General features: G+C 29.1%; 1 long non-coding RNA gene across 1 annotated transcript; it reads left to right on the top strand.

Annotated features, from left to right (window-relative positions):
* Positions 1 to 1,183: 1,183 nt before the first annotated feature.
* On the top strand, positions 1,184 to 2,675 carry LOC145319328 (uncharacterized). The gene is made up of 2 exons (XR_013879811.1): positions 1,184 to 1,234; positions 1,615 to 2,675. It is a non-coding gene; the product is annotated as an uncharacterized LOC145319328 (long non-coding RNA).
* Positions 2,676 to 13,731: the final 11,056 nt, after the last annotated feature.

Genomic DNA, 13,731 nt, shown 5'->3' with positions numbered 1-13,731 from the left:
GAAAAATTACAAACAGCAAGGATTTTTATCTCAATAATCCAACATTACTAGAAAATGAATTAGATTTTTCACATCTTGAATATCATGAAACCTCTGCTTTTTTTAACTTAATAGTTCATTTAAAAAAACAACATGATAAATACTTTTCTAAACATAAACTTGCAAATTGTGAAAAAGTCCAAAATTTTGAGAAAAAAATCGATGAGCTAATCAACAAAATCAAATGCAATCCAAGCAGCATAACAGCGGAACAAATCACACATATTAAAACAGAACAACAGGAATATTTTAAAATTCTAGTATATTCAAACTCAGAATTTAAAATAATGCAACGAATTCAGTCAGACGGCGGAAATAATAGCTATACATTCAGGCACATTAGGAAAACTAGGTCAAAAAGTTATAAATTTAAAATTGATGGTAAAAATATTACATGTCCTAAAGAAATTTCTGAAATTTTTGCCAATAACTATGCCAACATTGTAAGTCCAGAAACTTTGCCTAGCTCAAATTTAGAACAACTCTTGGATGAATATGACCTTTCATTAGACAAAATTTTTCCTAAAATTAAATCATTAACTAATCCTTTTTCTAATGCTGCAGAATTTAAACATTGCATAAATTCCATGAAAAGCACGTCAGCTCCTGGTAATAGCTCTGAGCCAAAACAACTATTTTGGTTTTTAATCAACTTTTTGCCGAAATTTATCACTAAAGCACTGAACAATTTATATCTTATAGATATAGATTCTAGTCCATTTAAATACATTAAGGATAGGAATATAATCTATATTCCCAAAAAAGGTTTTGATTTATCTTTACCGGAGCATTTTCGCCCCATAGCCCTGCTTGAAATAATTTACAAAATTCTTTCTAAAGCCTTAAATAAGAAACTTTGTAAGCATCTAGATAAAATTGTGCACAGTGAACAGTTTGGATTCGTTCCTAAGAGAAATATGGCGAATGCTTCATTAAATATAACAACAGCTATTAATAAAATTGTCAAAGTTAAACAAGATGCCCAAGTAATAAGTTTTGATTTTCATCGTGCATTCGACACAGTTCTTAACTGTGTCATGGATGACATTCTATTTTTTATATTCCCTGAAGGTAATTTCGCTCAAGCCTTTACAACTTTGACAAAAAACGGCCGGTTTCGTTCCTGTATTAATGGTTTTTTTTCAGGGTACATTAAGTACAAACGTGGAGTTAGCCAAGGGGATCCACCATCAGGGTCAAAATTCATAATTCTAAACCATATATTTATTGCATTACTTGAAAGCAAAAGTCTGAAACATATTTTTTTTAAAATTGGCAATGCACATTTAAGGCCTAAAAGCTATGCAGACGACAACCTTGCAATTACTCAAATTAAAACTTCAACAGACGTTTTAAAACTCAAGTGTTTACTCTCTAAATTAGAAAAAGGTCTCGGTCTATGTATCAATTTTAACAAAACCAAAATCCTAGTTTTTGGCACTTTTCCAGAAAACCTTTCTTCAATCGGTCAAATTGTAGACAAAATAAAACACTTGGGAATATTTTTAAGTTTTGACCTTGAATATGCAAGACAACAAACTTACAAAGAATTATGCATTAAACTTGAGAGAAAAGCTTGCAGTATGCCTATGCAATCTGGATTTAACATCTTAAAACGTCGCAACCTGTGTAACTCCCTACTATCCTCCCTGGCATTTCACATCTATAGAGTTTTTCCACCAGGACAAGAAATTTGCCAAAAAATTTGGAAAATTTCTAATAAATTTTTATGGAGTATCAAGAAACCTGATGGCAGTTTAGCATTCAGATACAAGATAGCTTCACACAGGATAGAGCTAGATTTGGTTAATGGTGGGCTAAAACTGCTGCGACCAGAACAACAGTCCTTTTCTATTTTTATTAACAGTTTCATGAATTGCCTCAAATACTCTGCCATACACAAAGATACCACAATTGGAATTTTATTTGCACATAAACATTTACCTATCTCCTCCCTGCTAAAAAACTTTAGTTACCAAACCTTATTAAAACATTTGAGTATATTTAAAGCAATTTACCCCTGTAATGGTGGAGAATATTTTGAAAAGGCAATTGCATATTTCCACGACATTGAAACAAATAAAAAAACATTTTTTCATTCCCCAATTTTAACTTCACACTTTTCAAATATTTCAACTCCTTTCAATAAAAAAGATGTAAATATCTTAGAAAAGGCCAACAAAATAACCATTGCATCAATTCTTGAGACTCGCGAAATTAACAACAAAACTATTTTTTTGCCCCAACTTAAAGCCGATCTATTTCAAACAATCCCTGACCTAGCTCTAATAAATAAGTTGAACGAAGTTGTCAAAGCTGCCAGATCATTGGTACCACTTACAAGCTTTGAAAAAAAACACATCCGGAAATTGAACAAACCTTTGAGTGCCATCCATAACGAGAACAAGAGTATCTACTCTCTATTCTTCAAACAAATAAACAGAGAGAAAATTTGCCAACAACACCCTGCGCTCAAAACAAGAATAAGAGATAATCTATTTGTACCTGACCAAGAACTGTTGACGAAAAGCTTTATAAAAATCATCAACCTACCTATCTTGTTACATTATAAAAATTTTTTTATTGAGCAAATCAGCCGTACTTTAATAAGTAAAAATAAACTTTTCAAATTTAAATTATCCAGCACAAACTTATGTTTAAAATGTAATACAGAAAGCACAACTGAACACGAAATTTTTGAATGCCTGTTTCCAAAATTTTTTAGCCATAAACTTGCACTGTTTCTTGACGTTAAATATAATGAAAGCAGGCCAGAATTTATATTTCTTAAAGATACATTTTATCTGTATAATATGTACTATGAAGATTTTTCAACCAATGAGTATATTCAATTATCACACCTTATATTAGCTGCTAAAGATAGATCAATGAAAATCAGTAAAGAAGAAAAATTTTTAAATTGGAATGAAAATAATTTGTTTGCACACTCTCTGTTAGTAACTCAATTTACCTTTAAACTTCTTGAGAAAGCAGGCCTAGAAAACGATCTCATATCCAATTTTTCAAATTTCCTAACTGCATAAGTCATAATATTATATTATTAAAATTACCATTTGTAAAACTATCTTATTAACTTAACCCAAAATCTATAACCTTACTATTAATTTTTTCTTGTATATTGTTTCAAAATGAAATAAATATTTTAAAAAAAAAAAAAAAAAAAAAAAAAATTAAGAAATTACTGTAATTACACTCCACTTTTTACCCAGGGACAAATTTGTTCTAATATTTGTTTCTTACGTCAGGAGGAAAAAAAGTGGAGAGTAATATCCCTTGAGTTGTTAGTGAAACACTAATATGCATCCCCTCTCCTATTTGTATATTATCATAGGTTCTAAAAACAGAGCTAAAAAGGGATAAGTTCGTTAAAGTATGGTTCATAAAATCCGCATTGGTTCTTGACAATTTTTTTTTCAAAAGGGAGGGTTACTTGTTTTACTGGTGAAAATGTGGGATAATGCAAAGTCCAAGTTTATTTTGTGCTCAATTTCATAAAGGCAATATTTTCTCGAATGCGCTAAAAGTCATAAACTAAAAAAGGTAGAATAAGTCTTAACTTTTATATTGTCTTTTTTTAGAAGTACCATGTATGCTTAATGCTTCTGTTTTGAAGACAATACAATAAATGTTATGTTTTATGAATTTAAACCTATTAAAACATCATAACATAAAAAAAAAACAAGGAAAATAAGAGCCATAAGTAGCTCAATGATTTAGATAGCAATGCAGATTTTTAAAAGTTAGGAGCAACAAATTGTTCTGAACATAATCATTTACGTAACTATAAATTTAAAGACAGTCGGACAAATTCAAGCTATGGGTTAGCTTTACTTCTAAAAAAGACACTAAGATGGGGTTAAAAAAAAGTTTAAGAGAGATACATTATACAATATTACATCTCTCCACTATTTAATTTGATAAATGATTCTAACAAAGTTGTGTCTCTACATCTGTACACAAATGTATGCCATGGAATTTTGTTAGTTTTGCCAGGATATTGGGTACTCTCTGGGTTTAATTGATGTTATGTCTTTGTTGGGAGGAGGTATTTACACTAGAGTAGTCAGGGAGGGAGGGGATATTGGACTGTAAGTTACTCTGGTACCTAAAGTTTTGAAACTTTGGATATGTTTATTGAATTTTGATTGGTTCGATCCAAACTAGTCCATTTTTTTAACCAATAATTTTACTTTTAGGAAAGGGTAGCTTTGTTGAGCAGTGTTTGGTATAAATATTAATTTGTTATCCATTGTCTTATCCCTTAAGATTCCTGCTAGAAGCTGTATAGTGTATATATCAGAAGTATATAGGTGACAATATTAAAGTAAGAATAGATTTTGTGTCTATTTCATTATCTCGTTTGTTTTTAATTTTAACTTTTTAGAACACAGGCCTTGATTGACATGGTAAAGACGAAAGACCCTCCTGCACCTTAAATTAAACTTTTCAAAAAAAAAAGGTAATTTTTTGATGGGGTAGAGGGTAATTTATAAATAAAAATCTTAAATGACCCTTAGGTAACTACTCTATACTCAATGTATGTCCGCTGAATTCGAAATGGCTATGTGTCAATAAACATATCATTTAACCGTCTAAAATTGCCAATAACTTGCCAATTAATTACCATAATGCTGTACGCTAATAATGGACATAACTGTCCTGGTTTGAAAAAGCATTGACAATTCTAATATTGTATTATTCTCTGAGAGGCAAAACATTTAGAGAATCTGAATTGAAATTCTTGTCTTGATCTGTCTTTCTCTTCAGGGAAGGAGGGGACAGTGGACTGTAAATAACACTGGTACCCAAATTTTTATAATTAAATTGTCTTATTTGTTAGCTTGTAAACTTTGGTTACCTTTGTAAATATTGATTGGTTAGTTCAAGTTATAATTTTAATATTTGGAAGAAGTAATCTTATCTATAATAATTTGGTACGTACATGAATTTATTATCTTTTGTCTTATCCCTTGAGATCCCTGCTTTCTATCTCTCTGTCTCTATCTCTGTGATCACAATAATTCAAAGTACTTAAAGTAAACTAACAGAGAAAGAGATAGAGATAGAAAAAAATGTCAAATCACAAATTCTGAAAAATAATTATCCCACAAAAATTGAATTGTTTTCCTTTTCTTTGGCACAAATATTTGTCACAGCTTATTGATGCTGCGCTACTTGTGGACATGCCATAATTGTCCTTGTTATGAACGAGATTCCCTGTCCCCATAAACTAAGCATCTGACTATCTGTGGCCTAAATATCAATTAGACAACTCACATACATTACTGTATACAAGCATTAACTGGTTGCAGTTGTTTTAAAAAATACAATTGGCTGTTTTTCTGTTAAGGACAGAATCCCTCTTATTTTTAAGAAAGATAAAATAAAGAGAAGGTCATTTATTTTGTTTTATTCTTAAGGTCACGTTAGCTCAGTTCACTTAAAAAAGATTTGATTTATCTTGGAAGGGATAATGTACCCTCCCCAAAATGGTTTGAAAACTTACCTGTACCTTAAAGCACTTTTCGCGTAAAGAAACCTTATAGGTTCAGCGGTTAGTAAGATGTTTCGCTACACAAGCAAAGAGACAGACATCCTATTACTTTTATACATATAAAGGTGAACTTCTTAATGAATTAAATAAGCAGATGGATCAATAAAAATATCAATTTTCCCTTCCGTTATTAATGATTCTTAATTCCTTTGCTATTTATATTATAAACCCTTTCCTCTTTGTTTCTCCGAAGTTTCCGAGAGAAAGTATTTATATATTGTCTCCTACCCAGAGGTAAAGTTAGAAGTTAATCAGAAGAGTTATATCTTAGAAAATTGCAGAGCTGCATTTCATATAATTTTCATTAAAAAAATCTCCCCCCCCCCTCCCAAAAAAATGAAAAAAATATTTGAATTAATATGATCTAAAATTATATGAACTTATCATTATCTAAATATCTAATAACAATAGGAGACCATTTTCTATCCAAATTAATTTTGATTAACTTGAATATACCTTTACCCCTTGTTTCTTAACGCTTTTAAATACTTCTAAATAATACTTCCTCTGTGAGCGAATAATATAGATAATTTAAGACTTAGCCCCTGTAACTCTAAAGCCTTTGAAATGCCGACTCAAATATGAAAATTCAGCAGTTTGTCTTATTTAGAATACTTACAAATGGATGTAGAATGTATTTGTAGCTACAATTTAATAAGGAATTACGTTTGAAAAGAGAAAAAAAAATACTTTTTTATTAGAACTAAATTTTAGGTATATTACTTTTCAAAAAAAAGTATTTAATTAATTAAAACCAAAAGTATCAAAATAAAGGAAAAATAGAGATTGCATTATTTCTTTTTATTAATAACAAAAACATTTAATTTGATTCTTACTAAATGCATTTTAGAACTCAAGGAAGCTTTCATGATAATTTCAAAGATAGTTTATAATACAATTGAAAAATTGATATAAGACTAATTCATTTTGAGGCATATTATTTTTGTTCTGATAAAATATATAATGCTTTCCTTGACTTGAAGTTTTTCTGCGTATCATATGATATACATCTTTCCGCGGATAGTAAAATGAAAAACAATAAAATTGATTCCAGTTCTATTTGCCAAAAGGGCGACACTATAATACGATGTGATACATGATATTTCAGTATGGCTCAAAACAAGTTTAATAATACAAACATCCATAGTAAAATTATAAAAAAAAATATGATTGTTAAGTTTTGGTATACTTTTTTCATCCAATATTTAAATGATCTACTGTAACTCCTTTGATATAATCAAATAATTGCTTTTATTTTCAACATGAAAAGAATTGAGAACATTTTTTTGCTGCAAGTTTCCAGTTCTAGGAATTTTGGCATTGAAAATTGTAACCACCCCCTTATTATATTAGTAATCACTGTCGCTTTTTATACAGCGCAGCAACTTTATAATTGTTACTAGCGGTTACGCTCCTATAGGCCTCAAGGGGCACTTGACCCTCTCCTTTTAATCTTAGTTTTAAAAATAAAATATAAAAAAAAATTGGTGGGTTGGGTAATTAGTGGTACCAGCCCCTAAAAAAGTTATAAACCTTTCCAGGACCTATGAAAAGCTTCACTGTAATGGAGGATCATATTTGACCATCAATTAGCGAAATCCTTCGGTGAAATACAAAGATACACGGACATCCTGTTATTTTTTACTTTTTTAATTTTTCAATTCTTGTTCCATATAAAACTGCCTATATCTTAAAATTCTAATGAGGTTATAATTTAAAAAAAAATGAATTAAATAAACAATATCGCTAAAACGGCCCCTTTAGTCTAGTGTCGCAGTTTATTTTTAATGAAAGTTTTTATCATTAAACCTAAAACTATTTTTTTAAATCTGATTATTTACATGATATCATATATTTCAGTTTAGTTTAAATGCCAAATTAAATTTTCATTGAGATATAATAACATAAAGTTTAAAAACTGTACTTTAAAGTTTATATAATTAAATTTGAATCCATAAATAAGTGATAAGTAATTTAATCTAGGCCTAATTATAAGTGAAAGTCAAAAGTAACTCACATACATATACTATTTACGTATTAAAAATTCAAGTATTTATGCTATTTCAGCATAAATTCTAGTTATTTATGGAATTTGGAATGATCAAAATCTATGAGTCTGTTTTGAAAATAATCAATTTTTACATGATTTAGATTTTTAAATATTACTCTTGACAATACACTCTCGTAGGCACTCTGCTATTTTACGTGATTTTTTAAACACATTTTTAAAAATAGTTGGTAGATTTTTTGTTTAAAAGTGACGTTTTTCTTTGGGAGTCAAATTTGAATTAAACAATGTTTGACAACTATCAGACAATACTTTCAAATATCTAAATTTTGAATTCAAGAATAAAACTAATTAAGATATAAATTTAAATTTATTAATATCTTTGCATGGGCCAATTAAAAGAAAGCTTTGCCTACACTTAAAATAATTAATTCATGACAACCCCCATTAAAAAAATCTTTGAGGGAGATATGATTTTATTTTTAAAAGCACAGCTCTTCTATAATTAGGGTCTATACGTCCGTCCGTACTTAACAGATATCTCTTTTCGTAAATTTGAGCATGTTAGAATTGTCCTATTCATCTGATTTTTCATTCGTAGAACAACAAGGAGTAATATTATTAGCGAAGCATCTCTATAATAAAGACATAAAGATGTATTATTTCCTTGTATGTTAATCATAAATTAATTAAAAAGAATAATGTAAAGCATATCCTTTACAAATTTTACATTACGCTAAGTTTTACAAACATACACAATTTTAATATTTTTACTTAATATTGAAATTATAAGGTTACTGATACCTTAGAGTTTTTTATAATTATGGAGTTTTGTATTTTATTAAGAATCAAGTCACATGTGAGTTATATGAGACATTCGACATCTTACTTATACTGATTCTTTTAATATTAAGTTAGTAAAGGAAATTTAAATACAAAATAAATACCAAAAGGTCTTGCATCAAAATTGGACAATTTTTGACATTATGCTCCGTTTTTTTGTGTCCATTGCATTTTTTTCTACAGTCTATGGAGTAGATCTACTACCCTAACATAGTAAAACCTAAATAAAATGTAAAGGGGACATGGTTTCGAACCGTTAACGTCAATGTAACTTAACTTCAACTTATTGCAAGTTGAAATTAGAAATACCCAGGACACACAGACAGACAATAAATGGATACAGTTACTTTCAGAGTAGCTTCGCTTCTAAAAAATGTATGTATATTGTATATCGTCGATTAAAGGTAATTAATTAGTTTAGTAGAAATCAATTAAATAGTCGGGGGATTTATTTATGTCACTAAGTAATTAATCTAAATGGTATTTTTTCTCAGAATATTGTTTAGAAATGTCAGGGGTTTTAAGGGATAAGACAAATAACATAAATTTATAAATATGACAATAACACCAAAAATTTTGAAAACTATTAGTTAGAGCCAACCAATCAAGATCTAATAAAAGTACCCAAAGTTCTTCAGCTAATGTATAAAAGAGAAAGTGTTTATAAAACTTTGGGTACAAGTGTAATTTACAATTATATCTTTTGAAACTTTAGTGTCAGTATAAGCTCATGAAATCCATTTGATGAAACATGAATACTGCTTCAAGAATATTCCATATTGTCAAAGAAATCATCAGCAAGGTTTAAAACTAAAAGGGCCATTCTAAAATGCCTTAATTGACAAAAATATCTGTTACTGACAGAAACATCATAAATGTAGAAAAAAATACCTTTCGAATAGTAAATAAACCATTATCAAATCACTTCTATTTTTCCTTTAATTAAAATATCCCAAGGGGGTTGAGGGGAAACCCTCTGGGAGTTCTGCGCGCTAATTAATACAGAGAAACCAAGAGGAAAATTATGGCTCCGAATCCGATTCATTTAAGCTGGATTAAAACCAGTTTTTCCCCTAATTTAACCTGATGGATCGTATCGTACTTTAGAGCATTTTCCACGTAGAATAAAATAAAACTAAATTACTCCTATAATTTTTCATTTCATTATCCTCGGAAACTGTCTATAATACGGTGAGATAAATAACTATTCTTCTCTTATTAGACATTCAGTGATTTATTGACAAAAATCTACCTTCAAATTCAATAAACTTTGTTTAAATATAACAATTTTAATTGTATATCAGTAATCAATTAAAACATCTAATTTAAGAAATATAAAACAAACAAAATTGAAAATGGTTAATTAAAATAAGTTTCTTTGATATCAAATTCTAAAAAAATCTCAAAATGACTTAAAATGGAAGCTTAACTTTGGGGTTATGAACTCTAAATGATGGATTGGGGTTTAAAACAATGGGAAATTCAATCAAATATTTGTAATAAATTTCTATTCACTGTTCAAATATAAATTTTCATGGCTGTTGCTCAAAAGTTAAAAGTTGATCAAAGCTTAAAAATTTTATAAAATATGATAATTAAACTCTTGTTTTTTTTCTTTATAATTATTAAGTAGTAACCTCACAAAGCTAGGTAAACATATCCTATTATTTGTTTTAAAAAAACTACAAAAGACGCTAATTTTAAAAAACATTTAAACAATAAATTCACTTTTGAAAACTAAAGTTTTCTTTAAAATAATAAACCATTTTTAATTTCCTTTAATTTTCATAATAAAATAATTTTTAAAAACTTACCAAATCAAATAATCATTAACCAGCACTGATTTTTTTTATTATTATATATCGAAATATATATATATTTGTTTGAAATAATTGAACTAGATTTCACTTTTGTTTTAAGAATGTCCTCCTGTCACGTCTAAAGATTGTTAAGAACTTAGCGCCGAAATACGACAAGTTTAGAATCTTTAGAATTATTCTTCCCCATTCCCCGCATACAATATTTCTCCCTTTTTTCTTTCCATAATTTCCCTTTCTTCAATGAGAAATAGTAAAATTCTCCTCCTCAGTCTCTCTCTTCTCTTTTTTAATTAAGCCTTTACACTTTTTAAATTCCCCCCTTGGTGCTTAAAATTTCCCCCCCAAATTCCCCCCGGTAACATTTATTGAAGCCCGGTAAGTGATGGTGCAGTGAAACCGCAAGTGAGCTCATATTACGCGGGTAAAAATTTCGGCGGAATGCGGTGCTCACCCCCCCCCCCCTCCCCTTTACATTTGCATAACCCTCTCACTCTCCATTTGAGTTGTTGTTTGTGTATTCCATCTATGTACGTGTATTAGAGTGTTTCAATAATTTTTTAAAGATCTAAAACAAACAGGTCAAGAATTCTTTAGTTGTTTTATATAGTTTAACTTTTTATTTAATATTAAGATTATAGGCATTTTTTAAACATTTAAACAGAATTTTAAAAAAAATTTAATTTTTAATTGAATTAGTAGTTTTTTTCAGCTAGGGTTTATTCAGACTAGGTATAAAAATGATGTCAAATAATTGCTAGGTATTATATCAAAATATATAAGTACAATTCATAATGTAACAATATAATATATTATTAGCTATATCATAAAGTCAGCTAAACTACTGTTTTCCTGTCATATAGATAGCGTAAAATATTGTCAAAATGATTATTTGGAAAAATCCACTTGTTTGTAAAGCCAAATAGAATATCAACAGTTTTTACAGTGCAAACTAAGACAACCTGCATTGCCTGTAGTGAAAACTGAATCTACCATTGCATATCAGTTGTTTTTGGAGAATTTTTTTCTAGGTAAACATGAAACAAACTGTACCAACTAAACCCATTGAGCTGAGAAAATATCCAAAACTTTTACTGTTACACTTGTTGAGCACTTAAACCCCCTATTATTTTTAGAAAATTCTAAAATTTGGCGTTTTAATGATCAAAAGCACTTTAAGGAAAATCACCGATTAAAATTGCGTTTGTTGTTCTACCTCAAAATCGTGGCAATATTTTTATCTTTTAAAAATCGAAAATTAAAATTTTTTGAGACCCTCTAACTTGTATATCTATCTATGTATGTATTGTATGTAAAGCTAGATGTGTGTGGGGGTAATGTAGTTGCAATATCTCCGTAAATTTTACAAATTCTCGTCGTGGGAATCGCCGGCACATTGCTCTCTTGTCTACGGACGATCTTCAGCAGAATAAAAAAGTAAAACACCATGAAAATATTTATTTATTTTTAGCTTAAAAGTTTTTTCAAATACGCAACAAACTCTTAAATTTTTATGTGTTTTCAAAGCAAAATTAACAAAAGTAAAATATCAACATTGTTATGACTTTTTTTCAAATATCGTCAAAATCATTGAATATCTATTTAAAGTACTTTATAGGAAACTAGTTGTTCGCCTCTGGGGTCTAGGGGATATCGGTGGAGGTCAAGAAAATATCATAAAACCACCCTAAGATATTTATGAAGCTTCTCTGAAAACTCATTCGGAACATCAATAATCGAAATCTTAATCTTCAGACAAAAAAAACCTTACTACGGATATTTAATTTTATGCGAGTTTAATTTTTTTGTATATTTTATCCAAAGTTAATGTAACTTTTAGCTTCTCTATTTCAAAACCTACAGTTGAAGTTTCTCAAAAATTAAGAATTGTCAAAAATCTTTTAGTCACTAAATAGTTAATGCTTTTAGGTTTCGTGATTTTTCTGATGGAAGATACCAGGGCTCGGCAGCTGCAGCCAACATCAGCCGCGCTAATAATTGTGGCTGTTTCTGAGGTTGGCTGAGGCTGATAGTGACTGGAAGAAACTTCTGATCAAAAAGTATCCAGTTACAACTTACTCGGACAGTCAGAATATTATCTTCAATAGGAAACGATACATAATTTTTCCGTATGGCTTAGAATCGTTTCTAATTGAGCGAATTATAATTGGTTTGTAGGACATACTGGAAATAGATAATATCAATTTATTCAAAGAAAAAAAGTTTTAAGAAATCTTTGGGTTTTGAAAATTGTTGATTTAAAAGACAAACAAAAACTCTGACCAAGAATATTTGGAATCATTTAATTCAATTCTTACCAACAAAATCATACTTTACATCAAACCTTTTTTCTCACCCGCGCCCTTTTTTAATCAACATTTTATTTATTGATAGCTGAAAACCTTCTCATGTCCAATATGAAGCTACTTTGATAATTACAGACTCATCAGAACAGATGTTTGCTAGATCTTATAGGAAAATGCAATGGATTTTTTAATTTATATTTGAATATTATCAGAAAATTGCCTGCAATACGATACAATAAATGATTTTTCAGTATGGCTAAGAACTAGTTTTAATCTAGCGGACAATATTAGGTTTCGAAGTCATACTGGAAAATTTTAAAAGAGGTTAAAATGGAAGAAGTGGGATTTTGATATTTAATAAATAAAAATATTTTTGGTTGGAAAAAGTTTTTTTTTATAAAATTTCTGATTGAGAAAGGTAATTCTTTGCACAGTTCGCACTTCTTAAAATTCTAAAATTGTAAGTAGCCCCAGGAGCCTAAAGGGATAAGACAATGGCCGATAAATTAATGTAAAACTCCATCGATGATACATAAAATTATCAATACAGTAGATTACAATTTGTTGTTGAAACACTTGGATACATAACCTATTAAACCAACCAATCAAAACTTAATTAAAGGCAGCTTTCCGCGTATATTAAAATGAAAATCTAATATTATATTGATATAAAGATTTAAACCGGTGTTTTCAGTTTGGCTTCGAAACCGATTATTATTTATTGGATTAGAATGGTTCTTAGGCATACTGAACGATCATGTATAGCATCATATTACAGCCACACAAATCATAAGATTTATACCAGTAATGTTAGCAAAAGCTGGTTTTAACCTTATATTTTTTATTGTATATCCGTGGAAAGCTGTCTATAATGCGATAAATAACTATTCTGCAACGTTGTTCTAATAACGTTAAAGGCTTATTTTCGTATAAATGGGCTGCTAAAAATTAAGCTACCTACATTTTTTTTTCACATATCCCAAAATTGTCTGAACCAAAGGAAAGCTACACAAAAAAGCAACATTTATAACATTCTAGCAATTCTTAAGATCTTTTGTAAAACATCCAACACACTTATTTTGTTCAACGATTATCTATATATTAGTAAATTTTCTTTGTAATGCAATCATGAACGTTTGATTT

This window comes from Acartia tonsa, chromosome 5, assembly GCF_053477335.1.
Source record: "Acartia tonsa isolate MP-2025a chromosome 5, ASM5347733v1, whole genome shotgun sequence".
Classification (NCBI taxonomy): Eukaryota; Metazoa; Arthropoda; class Copepoda; order Calanoida; family Acartiidae; genus Acartia; species Acartia tonsa.
The sequence above is the reverse complement of the archived record's forward strand: the minus strand, read 5'-3'. Positions and strand labels throughout refer to the sequence as shown.